Below are 20,099 nucleotides of genomic sequence, written 5' to 3'. Positions count from 1 at the left end.
GTGTTGGGGAGAGATCAAACACTTTTCTATTGTTCGGAGGGCAACTATTTGCACCATGATACCACCAACATCCCATTGGAAATACCAGCTAGAGAGACTGGTTATAAATAAGAAGATTTATGATGTAGACCGGTAAAGAAGATCTTGATTCCAAGCTCTATTATATAGGGAACATCTAAAAATATGCCTAAGAAGTAGCCTAAACATATTAGCTATTGTCTTGAGGTTGTCTGGAAAAACTGCAGTAAACATTCCTCTGCGTAGGCTCTCCCATTCCTCTAGCTTCATAGCTGTATATGTACAGTGTCAGACAATCTAAGACACTGCTGTCTCTTACTGCTAGTCGCATTAGATTTGGTCATGGTTTTCTTTGCTGGAGAGAAAGCTGCACATGACGATTTGTAGAGTAAAGATCCCCCTGCTGCTCTCACAATATCAGACCTTTGTGGGACTATCCATGAACAGACCAAAGTTGGCAGGATTATGAACCTGCACAGGGAGACCCTAACGAATTTTGAGTCTATTGCCTTAAGCACACAGGCACAACTAGACAAAGCTTAGCCCCACCTTTGCTACATGGTAAAGGTTAAATGGTTTTGAGAATTAATGAATCGGGGAGCTTTGTGGCAATTAACTGAGGAGAATTGAAAAAAACAACACATAATAGCAAATGATAAAAGCAGAACGTAGTCGGCAGGATTTGAACCTGCGCGGGGAGACCCCAATGGATTTCTAGCCCATCGCCTTAACCACTCGCCAACGACTACCTTCACCTTGATGGTCGGTGTGCTATTTGCAGGCTTGAGAAGTAGTAGAAAAAAAACACCATTAAAGTAAAACTCAGTACAAAGTGAAGATCTAAGCACACATCTCTTGGTGAAGGTAAGTCCTCCATAAGGTTTGAATAACTAAAGAACAGACCAAAAAATACCTACAAAAAGGCATTTAATTAGATATTCAGCTTTTAAAAATATTACTTTTCAGGATATGTGAAAAACATTGTACCATACGTTCTAAACTTTTGGCTTATGGCATGAAAAGCCTCTGGTCTGGAAACCTGAGAAAATGCCTATAGATGCAAGACCATGCCATTAGAAGTTCAGCTACCTGGAGACCGCTAATATCCCTTCATCCTTGCTCTATATACTCCAAAAGAGCTCCAACCTTCACGCCCCTGTGTGCTCTGTGTACGTTTTAAGTTCAAAGATGCTTTGTGGCTTATCCGAGACACTTGTTTAGATAAAAGCAGACATTTCAATATTGTAGGCATTCCTAACCTGAAGCAAGAGTATAGATGTTGTCCATGATAATTACACAAGCCACTAGTCGTACAGGAACCATAACTGCTGAAAGTCATATTATCATAAAGCAATCCAGGTACAGACCGTAGTTGGCAGGATTTGAACCTGCGCAGGGAAACCCCAATGGATTTCGAATCCATCGCCTTAACCACTCGGCCACAACTACATACGGGCTTGAAGGGCCTACCTTTACTAGATTGAAGAGGCTAACTTTGGAGTGCTATTCTTTGCTTTTTTAGTTCAGGCCTACCATCCCAATGCCCCAATCGCCCCACTGTCCTGGACCCACAAACCATCTTTTAACAAAATTCTGGCACCCTCTCTATGGACCCTATTCCTCTGCTGGGTGCCTGCCTTAGCACACAGATCTATGCCTGCACTGTCAGGGCAGAGTGATCTCCTGACCAACAGTGAAGGCATATTTCCAGTAGGGAAGAAGGCCATAAAGATTCTCTTCTTCAGAAGACTATGAGTCCAAGACTTGCAATGCAAGTATCTCCCTGCATCGGCTTTATTCACACTGTTGATCTTCTGCTGATCCTTGAATATATTGCCCCACCGTTAATCAGATCATCAGTCTACAGGGGGCAGCAAGGACATAATTAGGAATAGCCTCTTTAGGGGCCCTTTCACACAGGTGGCTTCCATTCTCATCACCAGGGGATCTGTGAGGTGATTGGAGCAGAGCAGGGCAGATGACAGGTCCGTGTCTGCTCAGTTTTAGCAGAGCAGACAAAGACAGACCCTGCTCTGCTCTATGGGTGGCAGGGGGTAAATGGACTCCGCTGTCTCATTTCACTTGACTGCCACCGATCCACCTAAAGGGAAAAGGATGCAGTCCTCCTCCATTTTTTAAGCAGGCCTGACCAGACTCGGAGGAGGTATTCAGGTTTAAACGGACACAAGTCCATGTATACTTGCTAGTGCATAGGAATGCATGGACCTTCCCATCAGGTGCACCTAAAATACGACAAATGGACCTGATCTAATCGCCCATGTGAAAGGGCCCTTAGCATGCAAATTTCTATGGTGGGGATTACTCACCACTATACTAATGAGAAAAGTGTGTGGGACTTTCTCCTATTCCATCAACATAGCGATCACCATACAGGTTTTTCTCTTTTTCCAGGCTATGGCGCATCTTCTATAATCCTGACCATACCATTGTATGAACTATGTTGTATGTTGAATACTCAAAGGCTGCTGCACTCTCTATTCTTTGTTCAATGATCCCAGCCATCATTTAACTCAGGAGATTGGACACATCTATTAATGGAATGGGATTATTGTGGGGGGACTGGGCTGGAGATTCAGCATGTATTGCAGTCAGGGCTGCTTTTGTAATCTAGGATCCCATCAGTTGAGGTCCTCAAAAGCTATTATCCCTTAATGTAAAATAGATCTTATGTTCAATAATGATATATGATGGAACTCTTTACCTTAAAACGTGTTGGGGAGAGATCAAACACTTTTCTATTGTTCGGAGGGCAACTATTTGCACCATGATACCACCAACAACCCATTGGAAATACCAGCTAGAGAGACTGGTTATAAATAAGAAGATTTATGATGTAGACCGGTAAAGAAGATCTTGATTCCAAGCTCTATTATATAGGGAACATCTAAAAATATGCCTAAGAAGTAGCCTAAACATATTAGCTATTGTCTTGAGGTTGTCTGGAAAAACTGCAGTAAACATTCCTCTGCGTAGGCTCTCCCATTCCTCTAGCTTCATAGCTGTATATGTACAGTGTCAGACAATCTAAGACACTGCTGTCTCTTACTGCTAGTCGCATTAGATTTGGTCATGGTTTTCTTTGCTGGAGAGAAAGCTGCACATGACGATTTGTAGAGTAAAGATCCCCCTGCTGCTCTCACAATATCAGACCTTTGTGGGACTATCCCTGAACAGACCAAAGTTGGCAGGATTATGAACCTGCACAGGGAGACCCTAACGAATTTTGAGTCTATTGCCTTAAGCACACAGGCACAACTAGACAAAGCTTAGCCCCACCTTTGCTACATGGTAAAGGTTAAATGGTTTTGAGAATTAATGTTTTGGGGAGCTTTGTGGCAATTAACTGTGGAGAATTGAAAAAAACAACACATAATAGCAAATGATAAAAGCAGAACGTAGTCGGCAGGATTTGAACCTGCGCGGGGAGACCCCAATGGATTTCTAGTCCATCGCCTTAACCACTCGGCCACGACTACCTTCACCTTGAAGGCTGGTGTGCTATTTGCAGGCTTGAGAAGTAGTAGAAAAAAACACCATTAAAGTAAAACTCAGTACAAAGTGAAGATCTAAGCACACATCTCTTGGTGAAGGTAAGTCCTCCATAAGGTTTGAATAACTAAAGAACAGACCGAAAAATACCTACAAAAAGGCATTCAATTAGATATTCAGCTTTTAAAAATATTACTTTTCAGGATATGTGAAAAACATTGTACCATACGTTCTAAACTTTTGGCTTATGGCATGAAAAGCCTCTGGTCTGTAAACCTGAGAAAATGCCTATAGATGCAAGACCATGCCATTAGAAGTTCAGCTACCTGGAGACCGCTAATATCCCTTCATCCTTGCTCTATATACTCCAAAAGAGCTCCAACCTTCACGCCCCTGTGTGCTCTGTGTACGTTTTAAGTTCAAAGATGCTTTGTGGCTTATCCGAGACACTTGTATAGATAAAAGCAGACATTTCAATATTGTAGGCATTCCTAACCTGAAGCAAGAGTATAGATGTTGTCCATGATAATTACACAAGCCACTAGTCGTACAGGAACCATAACTGCTGAAAGTCATATTATCATAAAGCAATCCAGGTACAGACCGTAGTTGGCAGGATTTGAACCTGCGCAGGGAAACCCCAACGGATTTCGAATCCATCGCCTTAACCACTCGGCCACAACTACATACGGTCTTGAAGGGCCTACCTTTACTAAATTGAAGAGGCTAACTTTGGAGTGCTATTCTTTGCTTTTTTAGTTCAGGCCTACCATCCCAATGCCCCAATCGCCCCACTGTCCTGGACCCACAAACCATCTTTTAACAAAATTCTGGCACCCTCTCTATGGACCCTATTCCTCTGCTGGGTGCCTGCCTTAGCACACAGATCTATGCCTGCACTGTCAGGGCAGAGTGATCTCCTGACCAACAGTGAAGGCATATTTCCAGTAGGGAAGAAGGCCATAAAGATTCTCTTCTTCAGAAGACTATGAGTCCAAGACTTGCAATGCAAGTATCTCCCTGCATCGGCTTTATTCACACTGTTGATCTTCTGCTGATCCTTGAATATATTGCCCCACCGTTAATCAGATCATCAGTCTACAGGGGGCAGCAAGGACATAATTAGGAATAGCCTCTTTAGGGGCCCTTTCACACAGGTGGCTTCCATTCTCATCACCAGGGGATCTGTGAGGTGATTGGAGCAGAGCAGGGCAGATGACAGGTCCGTGTCTGCTCAGTTTTAGCAGAGCAGACAAAGACAGACCCTGCTCTGCTCTATGGGTGGCAGGGGGTAAATGGACTCCGCTGTCTCATTTCACTTGACTGCCACCGATCCACCTAAAGGGAAAAGGATGCAGTCCTCCTCCATTTTTTAAGCAGGCCTGACCAGACTCGGAGGAGGTATTCAGGTTTAAACGGACACAAGTCCATGTATACTTGCTAGTGCATAGGAATGCATGGACCTTCCCATCAGGTGCACCTAAAATACGACAAATGGACCTGATCTAATCGCCCATGTGAAAGGGCCCTTAGCATGCAAATTTCTATGGTGGGGATTACTCACCACTATACTAATGAGAAAAGTGTGTGGGACTTTCTCCTATTCCATCAACATAGCGATCACCATACAGGTTTTTCTCTTTTTCCAGGCTATGGCGCATCTTCTATAATCCTGACCATACCATTGTATGAACTATGTTGTATGTTGAATACTCAAAGGCTGCTGCACTCTCTATTCTTTGTTCAATGATCCCAGCCATCATTTAACTCAGGAGATTGGACACATCTATTAATGGAATGGGATTATTGTGGGGGGACTGGGCTGGAGATTCAGCATGTATTGCAGTCAGGGCTGCTTTTTGTAATCTAGGATCCCATCAGTTGAGGTCCTCAAAAGCTATTATCCCTTAATGTAAAATAGATCTTATGTTCAATAATGATATATGATGGAACACATTACCTTAAAACGTGTTGGGGAGAGATCAAACACTTTTCTATTGTTCGGAGGGCAACTATTTGCACCATGATACCACCAACATCCCATTGGAAATACCAGCTAGAGAGACTGGTTATAAATAAGAAGATTTATGATGTAGACCGGTAAAGAAGATCTTGATTCCAAGCTCTATTATATAGGGAACATCTAAAAATATGCCTAAGAAGTAGCCTAAACATATTAGCTATTGTCTTGAGGTTGTCTGGAAAAACTGCAGTAAACATTCCTCTGCGTAGGCTCTCCCATTCCTCTAGCTTCATAGCTGTATATGTACAGTGTCAGACAATCTAAGACACTGCTGTCTCTTACTGCTAGTCGCATTAGATTTGGTCATGGTTTTCTTTGCTGGAGAGAAAGCTGCACATGACGATTTGTAGAGTAAAGATCCCCCTGCTGCTCTCACAATATCAGACCTTTGTGGGACTATCCATGAACAGACCAAAGTTGGCAGGATTATGAACCTGCACAGGGAGACCCTAACGAATTTTGAGTCTATTGCCTTAAGCACACAGGCACAACTAGACAAAGCTTAGCCCCACCTTTGCTACATGGTAAAGGTTAAATGGTTTTGAGAATTAATGAATCGGGGAGCTTTGTGGCAATTAACTGTGGAGAATTGAAAAAAACAACACATAATAGCAAATGATAAAAGCAGAACGTAGTCGGCAGGATTTGAACTTGCGCGGGGAGACCCCAATGGATTTCTAGTCCATCGCCTTAACCACTCGCCAACGACTACCTTCACCTTGATGGTCGGTGTGCTATTTGCAGGCTTGAGAAGTAGTAGAAAAAAACACCATTAAAGTAAAACTCAGTACAAAGTGAAGATCTAAGCACACATCTCTTGGTGAAGGTAAGTCCTCCATAAGGTTTGAATAACTAAAGAACAGACCAAAAAATACCTACAAAAAGGCATTTAATTAGATATTCAGCTTTTAAAAATATTACTTTTCAGGATATGTGAAAAACATTGTACCATACGTTCTAAACTTTTGGCTTATGGCATGAAAAGCCTCTGGTCTGGAAACCTGAGAAAATGCCTATAGATGCAAGACCATGCCATTAGAAGTTCAGCTACCTGGAGACCGCTAATATCCCTTCATCCTTGCTCTATATACTCCAAAAGAGCTCCAACCTTCACGCCCCTGTGTGCTCTGTGTACGTTTTAAGTTCAAAGATGCTTTGTGGCTTATCCGAGACACTTGTTTAGATAAAAGCAGACATTTCAATATTGTAGGCATTCCTAACCTGAAGCAAGAGTATAGATGTTGTCCATGATAATTATACAAGCCACTAGTCGTACAGGAACCATAACTGCTGAAAGTCATATTATCATAAAGCAATCCAGGTACAGACCGTAGTTGGCAGGATTTGAACCTGCGCAGGGAAACCCCAATGGATTTCGAATCCATCGCCTTAACCACTCGGCCACAACTACATACGGTCTTGAAGGGCCTACCTTTACTAGATTGAAGAGGCTAACTTTGGAGTGCTATTCTTTGCTTTTTTAGTTCAGGCCTACCATCCCAATGCCCCAATCGCCCCACTGTCCTGGACCCACAAACCATCTTTTAACAAAATTCTGGCACCCTCTCTATGGACCCTATTCCTCTGCTGGGTGCCTGCCTTAGCACACAGATCTATGCCTGCACTGTCAGGGCAGAGTGATCTCCTGACCAACAGTGAAGGCATATTTCCAGTAGGGAAGAAGGCCATAAAGATTCTCTTCTTCAGAAGACTATGAGTCCAAGACTTGCAATGCAAGTATCTCCCTGCATCGGCTTTATTCACACTGTTGATCTTCTGCTGATCCTTGAATATATTGCCCCACCGGTAATCAGATCATCAGTCTACAGGGGGCAGCAAGGACATAATTAGGAATAGCCTCTTTAGGGGCCCTTTCACACAGGTGGCTTCCATTCTCATCACCAGGGGATCTGTGAGGTGATTGGAGCAGAGCAGGGCAGATGACAGGTCCGTGTCTGCTCAGTTTTAGCAGAGCAGACAAAGACAGACCCTGCTCTGCTCTATGGGTGGCAGGGGGTAAATGGACTCCGCTGTCTCATTTCACTTGACTGCCACCGATCCACCTAAAGGGAAAAGGATGCAGTCCTCCTCCATTTTTTAAGCAGGCCTGACCAGACTCGGAGGAGGTATTCAGGTTTAAACGGACACAAGTCCATGTATACTTGCTAGTGCATAGGAATGCATGGACCTTCCCATCAGGTGCACCTAAAATACGACAAATGGACCTGATCTAATCGCCCATGTGAAAGGGCCCTTAGCATGCAAATTTCTATGGTGGGGATTACTCACCACTATACTAATGAGAAAAGTGTGTGGGACTTTCTCCTATTCCATCAACATAGCGATCACCATACAGGTTTTTCTCTTTTTCCAGGCTATGGCGCATCTTCTATAATCCTGACCATACCATTGTATGAACTATGTTGTATGTTGAATACTCAAAGGCTGCTGCACTCTCTATTCTTTGTTCAATGATCCCAGCCATCATTTAACTCAGGAGATTGGACACATCTATTAATGGAATGGGATTATTGTGGGGGGACTGGGCTGGAGATTCAGCATGTATTGCAGTCAGGGCTGCTTTTTGTAATCTAGGATCCCATCAGTTGAGGTCCTCAAAAGCTATTATCCCTTAATGTAAAATAGATCTTATGTTCAATAATGATATATGATGGAACACATTACCTTAAAACGTGTTGGGGAGAGATCAAACACTTTTCTATTGTTCGGAGGGCAACTATTTGCACCATGATACCACCAACATCCCATTGGAAATACCAGCTAGAGAGACTGGTTATAAATAAGAAGATTTATGATGTAGACCGGTAAAGAAGATCTTGATTCCAAGCTCTATTATATAGGGAACATCTAAAAATATGCCTAAGAAGTAGCCTAAACATATTAGCTATTGTCTTGAGGTTGTCTGGAAAAACTGCAGTAAACATTCCTCTGCGTAGGCTCTCCCATTCCTCTAGCTTCATAGCTGTATATGTACAGTGTCAGACAATCTAAGACACTGCTGTCTCTTACTGCTAGTCGCATTAGATTTGGTCATGGTTTTCTTTGCTGGAGAGAAAGCTGCACATGACGATTTGTAGAGTAAAGATCCCCCTGCTGCTCTCACAATATCAGACCTTTGTGGGACTATCCATGAACAGACCAAAGTTGGCAGGATTATGAACCTGCACAGGGAGACCCTAACGAATTTTGAGTCTATTGCCTTAAGCACACAGGCACAACTAGACAAAGCTTAGCCCCACCTTTGCTACATGGTAAAGGTTAAATGGTTTTGAGAATTAATGAATCGGGGAGCTTTGTGGCAATTAACTGTGGAGAATTGAAAAAAACAACACATAATAGCAAATGATAAAAGCAGAACGTAGTCGGCAGGATTTGAACTTGCGCGGGGAGACCCCAATGGATTTCTAGTCCATCGCCTTAACCACTCGCCAACGACTACCTTCACCTTGATGGTCGGTGTGCTATTTGCAGGCTTGAGAAGTAGTAGAAAAAAACACCATTAAAGTAAAACTCAGTACAAAGTGAAGATCTAAGCACACATCTCTTGGTGAAGGTAAGTCCTCCATAAGGTTTGAATAACTAAAGAACAGACCAAAAAATACCTACAAAAAGGCATTTAATTAGATATTCAGCTTTTAAAAATATTACTTTTCAGGATATGTGAAAAACATTGTACCATACGTTCTAAACTTTTGGCTTATGGCATGAAAAGCCTCTGGTCTGGAAACCTGAGAAAATGCCTATAGATGCAAGACCATGCCATTAGAAGTTCAGCTACCTGGAGACCGCTAATATCCCTTCATCCTTGCTCTATATACTCCAAAAGAGCTCCAACCTTCACGCCCCTGTGTGCTCTGTGTACGTTTTAAGTTCAAAGATGCTTTGTGGCTTATCCGAGACACTTGTTTAGATAAAAGCAGACATTTCAATATTGTAGGCATTCCTAACCTGAAGCAAGAGTATAGATGTTGTCCATGATAATTATACAAGCCACTAGTCGTACAGGAACCATAACTGCTGAAAGTCATATTATCATAAAGCAATCCAGGTACAGACCGTAGTTGGCAGGATTTGAACCTGCGCAGGGAAACCCCAATGGATTTCGAATCCATCGCCTTAACCACTCGGCCACAACTACATACGGTCTTGAAGGGCCTACCTTTACTAGATTGAAGAGGCTAACTTTGGAGTGCTATTCTTTGCTTTTTTAGTTCAGGCCTACCATCCCAATGCCCCAATCGCCCCACTGTCCTGGACCCACAAACCATCTTTTAACAAAATTCTGGCACCCTCTCTATGGACCCTATTCCTCTGCTGGGTGCCTGCCTTAGCACACAGATCTATGCCTGCACTGTCAGGGCAGAGTGATCTCCTGACCAACAGTGAAGGCATATTTCCAGTAGGGAAGAAGGCCATAAAGATTCTCTTCTTCAGAAGACTATGAGTCCAAGACTTGCAATGCAAGTATCTCCCTGCATCGGCTTTATTCACACTGTTGATCTTCTGCTGATCCTTGAATATATTGCCCCACCGGTAATCAGATCATCAGTCTACAGGGGGCAGCAAGGACATAATTAGGAATAGCCTCTTTAGGGGCCCTTTCACACAGGTGGCTTCCATTCTCATCACCAGGGGATCTGTGAGGTGATTGGAGCAGAGCAGGGCAGATGACAGGTCCGTGTCTGCTCAGTTTTAGCAGAGCAGACAAAGACAGACCCTGCTCTGCTCTATGGGTGGCAGGGGGTAAATGGACTCCGCTGTCTCATTTCACTTGACTGCCACCGATCCACCTAAAGGGAAAAGGATGCAGTCCTCCTCCATTTTTTAAGCAGGCCTGACCAGACTCGGAGGAGGTATTCAGGTTTAAACGGACACAAGTCCATGTATACTTGCTAGTGCATAGGAATGCATGGACCTTCCCATCAGGTGCACCTAAAATACGACAAATGGACCTGATCTAATCGCCCATGTGAAAGGGCCCTTAGCATGCAAATTTCTATGGTGGGGATTACTCACCACTATACTAATGAGAAAAGTGTGTGGGACTTTCTCCTATTCCATCAACATAGCGATCACCATACAGGTTTTTCTCTTTTTCCAGGCTATGGCGCATCTTCTATAATCCTGACCATACCATTGTATGAACTATGTTGTATGTTGAATACTCAAAGGCTGCTGCACTCTCTATTCTTTGTTCAATGATCCCAGCCATCATTTAACTCAGGAGATTGGACACATCTATTAATGGAATGGGATTATTGTGGGGGGACTGGGCTGGAGATTCAGCATGTATTGCAGTCAGGGCTGCTTTTTGTAATCTAGGATCCCATCAGTTGAGGTCCTCAAAAGCTATTATCCCTTAATGTAAAATAGATCTTATGTTCAATAATGATATATGATGGAACTCTTTACCTTAAAACGTGTTGGGGAGAGATCAAACACTTTTCTATTGTTCGGAGGGCAACTATTTGCACCATGATACCACCAACAACCCATTGGAAATACCAGCTAGAGAGACTGGTTATAAATAAGAAGATTTATGATGTAGACCGGTAAAGAAGATCTTGATTCCAAGCTCTATTATATAGGGAACATCTAAAAATATGCCTAAGAAGTAGCCTAAACATATTAGCTATTGTCTTGAGGTTGTCTGGAAAAACTGCAGTAAACATTCCTCTGCGTAGGCTCTCCCATTCCTCTAGCTTCATAGCTGTATATGTACAGTGTCAGACAATCTAAGACACTGCTGTCTCTTACTGCTAGTCGCATTAGATTTGGTCATGGTTTTCTTTGCTGGAGAGAAAGCTGCACATGACGATTTGTAGAGTAAAGATCCCCCTGCTGCTCTCACAATATCAGACCTTTGTGGGACTATCCCTGAACAGACCAAAGTTGGCAGGATTATGAACCTGCACAGGGAGACCCTAACGAATTTTGAGTCTATTGCCTTAAGCACACAGGCACAACTAGACAAAGCTTAGCCCCACCTTTGCTACATGGTAAAGGTTAAATGGTTTTGAGAATTAATGTTTTGGGGAGCTTTGTGGCAATTAACTGTGGAGAATTGAAAAAAACAACACATAATAGCAAATGATAAAAGCAGAACGTAGTCGGCAGGATTTGAACCTGCGCGGGGAGACCCCAATGGATTTCTAGTCCATCGCCTTAACCACTCGGCCACGACTACCTTCACCTTGAAGGCTGGTGTGCTATTTGCAGGCTTGAGAAGTAGTAGAAAAAAACACCATTAAAGTAAAACTCAGTACAAAGTGAAGATCTAAGCACACATCTCTTGGTGAAGGTAAGTCCTCCATAAGGTTTGAATAACTAAAGAACAGACCGAAAAATACCTACAAAAAGGCATTCAATTAGATATTCAGCTTTTAAAAATATTACTTTTCAGGATATGTGAAAAACATTGTACCATACGTTCTAAACTTTTGGCTTATGGCATGAAAAGCCTCTGGTCTGGAAACCTGAGAAAATGCCTATAGATGCAAGACCATGCCATTAGAAGTTCAGCTACCTGGAGACCGCTAATATCCCTTCATCCTTGCTCTATATACTCCAAAAGAGCTCCAACCTTCACGCCCCTGTGTGCTCTGTGTACGTTTTAAGTTCAAAGATGCTTTGTGGCTTATCCGAGACACTTGTTTAGATAAAAGCAGACATTTCAATATTGTAGGCATTCCTAACCTGAAGCAAGAGTATAGATGTTGTCCATGATAATTACACAAGCCACTAGTCGTACAGGAACCATAACTGCTGAAAGTCATATTATCATAAAGCAATCCAGGTACAGACCGTAGTTGGCAGGATTTGAACCTGCGCAGGGAAACCCCAATGGATTTCGAATCCATCGCCTTAACCACTCGGCCACAACTACATACGGTCTTGAAGGGCCTACCTTTACTAAATTGAAGAGGCTAACTTTGGAGTGCTATTCTTTGCTTTTTTAGTTCAGGCCTACCATCCCAATGCCCCAATCGCCCCACTGTTCTGGACCCACAAACCATCTTTTAACAAAATTCTGGCACCCTCTCTATGGACCCTATTCCTCTGCTGGGTGCCTGCCTTAGCACACAGATCTATGCCTGCACTGTCAGGGCAGAGTGATCTCCTGACCAACAGTGAAGGCATATTTCCAGTAGGGAAGAAGGCCATAAAGCTTCTCTTCTTCAGAAGACTATGAGTCCAAGACTTGCAATGCAAGTATCTCCCTGCATCGGCTTTATTCACACTGTTGATCTTCTGCTGATCCTTGAATATATTGCCCCACCGGTAATCAGATCATCAGTCTATAGGGGGCAGCAAGGACATAATTAGGAATAGCCTCTTTAGGGGCCCTTTCACACAGGTGGCTTCCATTCTCATCACCAGGGGATCTGTGAGGTGATTGGAGCAGAGCAGGGCAGATGACAGGTCCGTGTCTGCTCAGTTTTAGCAGAGCAGACAAAGACAGACCCTGCTCTGCTCTGTGGGTGGCAGGGAGTAAATGGACTCCGCTGTCTCTTTTCACTTGACTGCCACCGATCCACCTAAAGGGAAAAGGATGCAGTCCTCCTCCATTTTTTAAGCAGGCCTGACCAGACTCGGAGGAGGTATTCAGGTTTAAACGGACACAAGTCCATGTACACTTGCTAGTGCATAGGAATGCATGGACCTTCCCATCAGGTGCACCTAAAATATGACAAATGGACCTGATCTAATCGCCCATGTGAAAGGGCCCTTAGCATGCAAATTTCTATGGTGGGGATTACTCACCACTATACTAATGAGAAAAGTGTGTGGGACTTTCTCCTATTCCATCAACATAGCGATCACCTACAGGTTTTTCTCTTTTTCCAGGCTATGGCGCATCTTCTATAATCCTGACCATACCATTGTATGGACTATGTTGTATGTTGAATACTCAAAGGCTGCTGCACTCTCTATTCTTTGTTCAATGATCCTAGCCATCATTTAACTCAGGAGATTGGACACATCTATTAATGGAATGGGATTATTGTGGGGGGACTGGGCTGGAGATTCAGCATGTATTGCAGTCAGGGCTGCTTTTTGTAATCTAGGATCCCATCAGTTGAGGCCCTCAAAAGCTATTATCCCTTAATGTAAAATAGATCTTATGTTCAATAATGATATATGATGGAACACATTACCTTAAAATGTGTTGGAGAGAGATCAAACACTTTTCTATTGTTCGGAGGGCAACTATTTGCACCATGATACCACCAACAACCCTTTGGAAATACCAGCTAGAGAGACTGGTTATAAATAAGAAGATTTATGATGTAGACCGGTAAAGAAGATCTTGATTCCAAGCTCTATTATATAGGGAACATCTAAAAATATGCCTAAGAAGTTGCCTAAACATATTAGCTATTGTCTTGAGGTTGTCTGGAAAAACTGCAGTAAACTTCCTCTGCGTAGGCTCTCCCATTCCTCTAGCTTCATAGCTGTATATGTACAGTGTCAGACAATCTAAGACACTGCTGTCTCTTACTGCTAGTCGCATTAGATTTGGTCATGGTTTTCTTTGCTGGAGAGAAAGCTGCACATGACGATTTGTAGAGTAAAGATCCCCCTGCTGCTCTCACAATATCAGACCTTTGTGGGACTATCCATGAACAGACCAAAGTTGGCAGGATTATGAACCTGCGCAGGGAGACCCTAACGAATTTTGAGTCTATTGCCTTAAGCACACAGGCAGAACTAGACAAAGCTTAGCCCCACCTTTGCTACATGGTAAAGGTTAAATGGTTTTGAGAATTAAGGTATCGGGGAGCTTTGTGGCAATTAACTGTGGAGAATTGAAAAAAACAACACATAATAGCAAATGATAAAAGCAGAACGTAGTCGGCAGGATTTGAACCTGCGCGGGGAGACCCCAATGGATTTCTAGTCCATCGCCTTAACCACTCGGCCACGACTACCTTCACCTTGATGGTAGGTGTGCTATTTGCAGGCTTGAGAAGTAGTAGAAAAAAACACCATTAAAGTAAAACTCAGTACAAAGTGAAGATCTAAGCACACATCTCTTGGTGAAGGTAAGTCCTCCATAAGGTTTGAATAACTAAAGAACAGACCGAAAAATACCTACAAAAAGGCATTCAATTAGATATTCAGCTTTTAAAAATATTACTTTTCAGGATATGTGAAAAACATTGTACCATACGTTCTAAACTTTTGGCTTATGGCATGAAAAGCCTCTGGTCTGGAAACCTGAGAAAATGCCTATAGATGCAAGACCATGCCATTAGAAGTTCAGCTACCTGGAGACCGCTAATATCCCTTCATCCTTGCTCTATATACTCCAAAAGAGCTCCAACCTTCACGCCCCTGTGTGCTCTGTGTACGTTTTAAGTTCAAAGATGCTTTGTGGCTTATCCGAGACACTTGTTTAGATAAAAGCAGACATTTCAATATTGTAGGCATTCCTAACCTGAAGCAAGAGTATAGATGTTGTCCATGATAATTACACAAGCCACTAGTCGTACAGGAACCATAACTGCTGAAAGTCATATTATCATAAAGCAATCCAGGTACAGACCGTAGTTGGCAGGATTTGAACCTGCACAGGGAAACCCCAATGGATTTCGAATCCATCGCCTTAACCACTCGGCCACAACTACATACGGTCTTGAAGGGCCTACCTTTACTAAATTGAAGAGGCTAACTTTGGAGTGCTATTCTTTGCTTTTTTAGTTCAGGCCTACCATCCCAATGCCCCAATCGCCCCACTGTTCTGGACCCACAAACCATCTTTTAACAAAATTCTGGCACCCTCTCTATGGACCCTATTCCTCTGCTGGGTGCCTGCCTTAGCACACAGATCTATGCCTGCACTGTCAGGGCAGAGTGATCTCCTGACCAACAGTGAAGGCATATTTCCAGTAGGGAAGAAGGCCATAAAGCTTCTCTTCTTCAGAAGACTATGAGTCCAAGACTTGCAATGCAAGTATCTCCCTGCATCGGCTTTATTCACACTGTTGATCTTCTGCTGATCCTTGAATATATTGCCCCACCGGTAATCAGATCATCAGTCTATAGGGGGCAGCAAGGACATAATTAGGAATAGCCTCTTTAGGGGCCCTTTCACACAGGTGGCTTCCATTCTCATCACCAGGGGATCTGTGAGGTGATTGGAGCAGAGCAGGGCAGATGACAGGTCCGTGTCTGCTCAGTTTTAGCAGAGCAGACAAAGACAGACCCTGCTCTGCTCTGTGGGTGGCAGGGAGTAAATGGACTCCGCTGTCTCTTTTCACTTGACTGCCACCGATCCACCTAAAGGGAAAAGGATGCAGTCCTCCTCCATTTTTTAAGCAGGCCTGACCAGACTCGGAGGAGGTATTCAGGTTTAAACGGACACAAGTCCATGTACACTTGCTAGTGCATAGGAATGCATGGACCTTCCCATCAGGTGCACCTAAAATATGACAAATGGACCTGATCTAATCGCCCATGTGAAAGGGCCCTTAGCATGCAAATTTCTATGGTGGGGATTACTCACCACTATACTAATGAGAAAAGTGTGTGGGACTTTCTCCTATTCCATCAACATAGCGATCACCTACAGGTTTTTCTCTTTTTCCAGGCTATGGTGCATCTTCTATAATCCTGACCATACCATTGTATGGACTATGTTGTATGTTGAATACTCAAAGGCTGCTGCACTCTCTATTCTTTGTTCAATGATCCTAGCCATCATTTAACTCAGGAGATTGGACACATCTGTTAATGGAATGGGATTATTGTGGGGGGACTGGGCTGGAGATTCAGCATGTATTGCAGTCAGGGCTGCTTTTTGTAATCTAGGATCCCATCAGTTGAGGTCCTCAAAAGCTATTATCCCTTAATGTAAAATAGATCTTATGTTCAATAATGATATATGATGGAACTCTTTACCTTAAAACGTGTTGGGGAGAGATCAAACACTTTTCTATTGTTCGGAGGGCAACTATTTGCACCATGATACCACCAACAACCCATTGGAAATACCAGCTAGAGAGACTGGTTATAAATAAGAAGATTTATGATGTAGACCGGTAAAGAAGATCTTGATTCCAAGCTCTATTATATAGGGAACATCTAAAAATATGCCTAAGAAGTAGCCTAAACATATTAGCTATTGTCTTGAGGTTGTCTGGAAAAACTGCAGTAAACATTCCTCTGCGTAGGCTCTCCCATTCCTCTAGCTTCATAGCTGTATATGTACAGTGTCAGACAATCTAAGACACTGCTGTCTCTTACTGCTAGTCGCATTAGATTTGGTCATGGTTTTCTTTGCTGGAGAGAAAGCTGCACATGACGATTTGTAGAGTAAAGATCCCCCTGCTGCTCTCACAATATCAGACCTTTGTGGGACTATCCCTGAACAGACCAAAGTTGGCAGGATTATGAACCTGCACAGGGAGACCCTAACGAATTTTGAGTCTATTGCCTTAAGCACACAGGCACAACTAGACAAAGCTTAGCCCCACCTTTGCTACATGGTAAAGGTTAAATGGTTTTGAGAATTAATGTTTTGGGGAGCTTTGTGGCAATTAACTGTGGAGAATTGAAAAAAACAACACATAATAGCAAATGATAAAAGCAGAACGTAGTCGGCAGGATTTGAACCTGCGCGGGGAGACCCCAATGGATTTCTAGTCCATCGCCTTAACCACTCGGCCACGACTACCTTCACCTTGAAGGCTGGTGTGCTATTTGCAGGCTTGAGAAGTAGTAGAAAAAAACACCATTAAAGTAAAACTCAGTACAAAGTGAAGATCTAAGCACACATCTCTTGGTGAAGGTAAGTCCTCCATAAGGTTTGAATAACTAAAGAACAGACCGAAAAATACCTACAAAAAGGCATTCAATTAGATATTCAGCTTTTAAAAATATTACTTTTCAGGATATGTGAAAAACATTGTACCATACGTTCTAAACTTTTGGCTTATGGCATGAAAAGCCTCTGGTCTGGAAACCTGAGAAAATGCCTATAGATGCAAGACCATGCCATTAGAAGTTCAGCTACCTGGAGACCGCTAATATCCCTTCATCCTTGCTCTATATACTCCAAAAGAGCTCCAACCTTCACGCCCCTGTGTGCTCTGTGTACGTTTTAAGTTCAAAGATGCTTTGTGGCTTATCCGAGACACTTGTTTAGATAAAAGCAGACATTTCAATATTGTAGGCATTCCTAACCTGAAGCAAGAGTATAGATGTTGTCCATGATAATTACACAAGCCACTAGTCGTACAGGAACCATAACTGCTGAAAGTCATATTATCATAAAGCAATCCAGGTACAGACCGTAGTTGGCAGGATTTGAACCTGCGCAGGGAAACCCCAATGGATTTCGAATCCATCGCCTTAACCACTCGGCCACAACTACATACGGTCTTGAAGGGCCTACCTTTACTAAATTGAAGAGGCTAACTTTGGAGTGCTATTCTTTGCTTTTTTAGTTCAGGCCTACCATCCCAATGCCCCAATCGCCCCACTGTTCTGGACCCACAAACCATCTTTTAACAAAATTCTGGCACCCTCTCTATGGACCCTATTCCTCTGCTGGGTGCCTGCCTTAGCACACAGATCTATGCCTGCACTGTCAGGGCAGAGTGATCTCCTGACCAACAGTGAAGGCATATTTCCAGTAGGGAAGAAGGCCATAAAGCTTCTCTTCTTCAGAAGACTATGAGTCCAAGACTTGCAATGCAAGTATCTCCCTGCATCGGCTTTATTCACACTGTTGATCTTCTGCTGATCCTTGAATATATTGCCCCACCGGTAATCAGATCATCAGTCTATAGGGGGCAGCAAGGACATAATTAGGAATAGCCTCTTTAGGGGCCCTTTCACACAGGTGGCTTCCATTCTCATCACCAGGGGATCTGTGAGGTGATTGGAGCAGAGCAGGGCAGATGACAGGTCCGTGTCTGCTCAGTTTTAGCAGAGCAGACAAAGACAGACCCTGCTCTGCTCTGTGGGTGGCAGGGAGTAAATGGACTCCGCTGTCTCTTTTCACTTGACTGCCACCGATCCACCTAAAGGGAAAAGGATGCAGTCCTCCTCCATTTTTTAAGCAGGCCTGACCAGACTCGGAGGAGGTATTCAGGTTTAAACGGACACAAGTCCATGTACACTTGCTAGTGCATAGGAATGCATGGACCTTCCCATCAGGTGCACCTAAAATATGACAAATGGACCTGATCTAATCGCCCATGTGAAAGGGCCCTTAGCATGCAAATTTCTATGGTGGGGATTACTCACCACTATACTAATGAGAAAAGTGTGTGGGACTTTCTCCTATTCCATCAACATAGCGATCACCTACAGGTTTTTCTCTTTTTCCAGGCTATGGCGCATCTTCTATAATCCTGACCATACCATTGTATGGACTATGTTGTATGTTGAATACTCAAAGGCTGCTGCACTCTCTATTCTTTGTTCAATGATCCTAGCCATCATTTAACTCAGGAGATTGGACACATCTATTAATGGAATGGGATTATTGTGGGGGGACTGGGCTGGAGATTCAGCATGTATTGCAGTCAGGGCTGCTTTTTGTAATCTAGGATCCCATCAGTTGAGGCCCTCAAAAGCTATTATCCCTTAATGTAAAATAGATCTTATGTTCAATAATGATATATGATGGAACACATTACCTTAAAATGTGTTGGAGAGAGATCAAACACTTTTCTATTGTTCGGAGGGCAACTATTTGCACCATGATACCACCAACAACCCTTTGGAAATACCAGCTAGAGAGACTGGTTATAAATAAGAAGATTTATGATGTAGACCGGTAAAGAAGATCTTGATTCCAAGCTCTATTATATAGGGAACATCTAAAAATATGCCTAAGAAGTTGCCTAAACATATTAGCTATTGTCTTGAGGTTGTCTGGAAAAACTGCAGTAAACTTCCTCTGCGTAGGCTCTCCCATTCCTCTAGCTTCATAGCTGTATATGTACAGTGTCAGACAATCTAAGACACTGCTGTCTCTTACTGCTAGTCGCATTAGATTTGGTCATGGTTTTCTTTGCTGGAGAGAAAGCTGCACATGACGATTTGTAGAGTAAAGATCCCCCTGCTGCTCTCACAATATCAGACCTTTGTGGGACTATCCATGAACAGACCAAAGTTGGCAGGATTATGAACCTGCGCAGGGAGACCCTAACGAATTTTGAGTCTATTGCCTTAAGCACACAGGCAGAACTAGACAAAGCTTAGCCCCACCTTTGCTACATGGTAAAGGTTAAATGGTTTTGAGAATTAAGGTATCGGGGAGCTTTGTGGCAATTAACTGTGGAGAATTGAAAAAAACAACACATAATAGCAAATGATAAAAGCAGAACGTAGTCGGCAGGATTTGAACCTGCGCGGGGAGACCCCAATGGATTTCTAGTCCATCGCCTTAACCACTCGGCCACGACTACCTTCACCTTGATGGTAGGTGTGCTATTTGCAGGCTTGAGAAGTAGTAGAAAAAAACACCATTAAAGTAAAACTCAGTACAAAGTGAAGATCTAAGCACACA

The sequence above is a fragment of the Pelophylax lessonae genome (genome assembly GCF_965119305.1).
Source record: "Pelophylax lessonae genome assembly, chromosome: 3".
Lineage (NCBI taxonomy): Eukaryota > Metazoa > Chordata > Amphibia > Anura > Ranidae > Pelophylax > Pelophylax lessonae.
This window is presented reverse-complemented; position numbering follows the sequence as displayed.